The sequence below is a fragment of the Triticum dicoccoides genome, chromosome 4B, assembly GCF_002162155.2.
Source record: "Triticum dicoccoides isolate Atlit2015 ecotype Zavitan chromosome 4B, WEW_v2.0, whole genome shotgun sequence".
In the NCBI taxonomy this organism is placed as follows: Eukaryota; Viridiplantae; Streptophyta; class Magnoliopsida; order Poales; family Poaceae; genus Triticum; species Triticum dicoccoides.
Genome location: NC_041387.1, coordinates 252334356 through 252337403, shown reverse-complemented (window position 1 = coordinate 252337403; position 3048 = coordinate 252334356).

The following is a 3048-nucleotide window of genomic DNA, read 5'->3' as shown; positions in this document are numbered from 1 at the left end:
AGGCGCTCTTCAGAGCATGCTTCCCAAGAGAAGGCATCAGGCAGGAGGCGCCAGGCGTTCAGGAGTTCATCAGCAAGGCAATCGAGGAGATTCAAGAGGCAAGGGTTCTGCAAGGCGATCGCTGCCTACCATGAGGCGCGACTCACTACCCTAGCGAGGGTAAGGAGTTCTGCGTCTGCATCGACATCCCAGGGCTCAACACGGTCGCATCTCGGCAGCTCTTCTGGCCGTCTTGTGTCGGCCGATGCGAGGGTCCACCCCACAGCTATGTCAGCATGCCTTTCGGCCTGCCTGGTGTGGCTGTGGTGTTCCAGCGCTGCGCAAGGGATGCCCTGGTGGCTCGCGAGTCTAGGCATCAGGCGATCCTGGTGGAGATGAGGAGCACCCCAAGGAGCCTCCCGGGCCCTGTGGGCCTCTCGAGGCTTGGCACCAGGGCGGCTCATGAGGAACGACTCTGGCAACGCGCGTCTTTTGCTACCCCAACACCTCTTCAGCAACGGTACCAGGTGACATCTCTCGAGTTCGTTCAGTTTGGGGGTGCTTCTTGGGTTGCATCATCCCCAGGCCGTGTGGGTCCATCCCCGCGGCATGTATCGTTTTGCATTCACCAGGATTGTCTAACTATCTTCTATGAGTTTACCTATGATCGCCACCCTCCGGCCTTGAGCCTTAACCGCCACGCAGCCTCCCTGTGTTCGCTGGCTTGTCCCTCGCCTGCCTCACTGCATGGATACTCACATCGGCACATCGCTTGTGCTTGGGTCCGTTCCTGCAAAGCTGACAAACCCGAGGATCGAGATCTGGTTCGCGACCCGCCTCGCGCACACCACCTCACCAGGTCCTCGGTGCCTTCGTCTGGTGCCCAGAGCCCTGGGTAGGCAGCCCGCTCCATGGGGATTCTCGGCCTCTCCTGTCATTTAACCTGCAGGTTCACCTCACGGTGATTCATGGGCCGGCTTGGGCGACCGCCATCTTGTCTCGTGAGTTGCTTGCACATTAAAGGGGGAGGTCCCGAGCATCGCATCTTGGGAGATCCTACTGGCTATCCAGCCCACACCCCCTGGCCTTGACCACGGCACCGCGACATGGAATACCAGCGACGGCTGAGCTCGCTCGAGGGCCAGGACCCGAGGACGTAGAGCACCTGGACGAGTGAGGCTAAAGGGAGGGAGTTACGGGCCGTGCCTAACAACACCACCACAGATGCTAGGATAGGCACCATTCTCCGGACGGGTTAGGACTACCGAAAGATAAGTCACGATTCGCTGTGGGACCGGCCTCGCTCCCCGCACGCACCAGCCTTGCAATCCCACTCTAGCTGTTTCACTCCCCTTTCCGATTCTCTGGGCGGTTGCCTGTACGCCAAGGGGGGCCTCGTGAGCATCGTGTCTCATGAGCTCTCACCGGACGTCGGGCCGCTCACCTCCTAGCCTTGACCACGGGCGACCTGGCATACTAGCGATGGTTGAAGCCTGCCTGGGGGCTGGTCCCGTCGGCGTAGAGCGTCGCGCCGTCCAGGGAAAAGAAAAGGGAAGAATCGTGCCAAACTGGGATACGCGAATTCATCACAGAATCAAAGAAAGCAACGTTGGCATTAAATACATTCCGGTCCTTACAAAGCCCATGGGGGCTGATTTTCATTTCGCGCAGGGAACAAACGAAGGAAGGAAGCTACTAAGCCATTGAGGTCACCGGCAACGCCGGGCGGCAGCCGCAGCCGTGCTCCGACCATGGCAGGAGCTTGGCGGCACGTAGCTATCGTCACCCGACTTTAGAGACTCGCTGGGCTCAGGAGAGTCACTGGATTCCCAGGAGTCGCCGCTGCTGCTGGAAGAGGTGCCAAAGGGGACAGAAGCAGGCCCAGCACCCGCTGCTGCACTCCACGGGCTGCTTCCTCCGGGGCAGCACTCCAGCCATTCGCCCTCCATGTTGAAGACCTTGAAGAACAAGGTGGCCGCGCCATCATACTAGAAGTGAATCGCTACCCCATCCGCGCGTCATGAAGACATCTCCGAGGGGAACCACCTCGACTTCAGCTCCGGTGGCCAAGCTGCAGCACCCAGCATGCTGCAGCCACATCTCAAGCGGCCCCCTCGGAGGTAGCTCGCTGGAGAAGAACCTCAGGAGCCGGATCCAGGAGTCCGGAGGCATCACCGCCCACACCACAAATTCGCGCGAGCTGCCCTCGACGTGTGTCCGTGTCGCGGTCGGTAAGGCAATGGCGGCCCGACCACCATCATTGGGGACTGCTCGACGGCGCACATCTTCATCCCGAGCGCGGGCGTACATGGGGAGGGGGAAGCCAGGCGGAGGCCTTGATTGCCAAGGCCTGGCCACCTCTCGCCTCGCGTCGGTGTCATGAGGGAGGCGAAGTCGCTTCTTCGGCGGGAGAGGATCAGGTCCCTCCCTGGGGGCCTGTAATGCCCCGAACACACCCACTGGTGGTCGTTACTCCTGGTGGGATCTAGACTGGCCCCACAGATAATACTAGTCTTTTCTACGCACTTTGTCCTCACTCGTGCACACCCGGGAGCAACTTCCCGGTCGGTCACCCACCCTAAAATTACTCCAAGCTAAGTATGCTTAACTTTAGAGTTCTGTCTGAATGAGCTTCCGGAAAAGAAGGAATTCCTTATTGATATGAGTAGTCTATCATCCCTACTAAGCCAGGCTATCACATACACCCCCACTCAGAGGAACCTACGTCCTCGTCGGGCCACAGGAACGTTCCCTCTTGGCACATACGTCTGTGCATCCAGTCCGATACATGTGCCATGCCGTGTGCCATCACGGGTCACAAACGTCATGAAAAACATGACTGTGCACCTGTCCGCAGACATCTGTGTAACCGCGAGGGTCGGCTCTGATACCAACTTGTCACGCCCCGGACACACCGGCCGGTGGTCGTTACTCCTGGCGGGATCTAGACTGGCCCCACAGATCAATACTAGTCTTTTCTACGCACTTTGTCCTCACTCGTGCGCACCCGGGAGCAACTGCCCGGTCGGTCATCCATCCTGAAATTACTCTAAGCTAAGCACGCTTAAC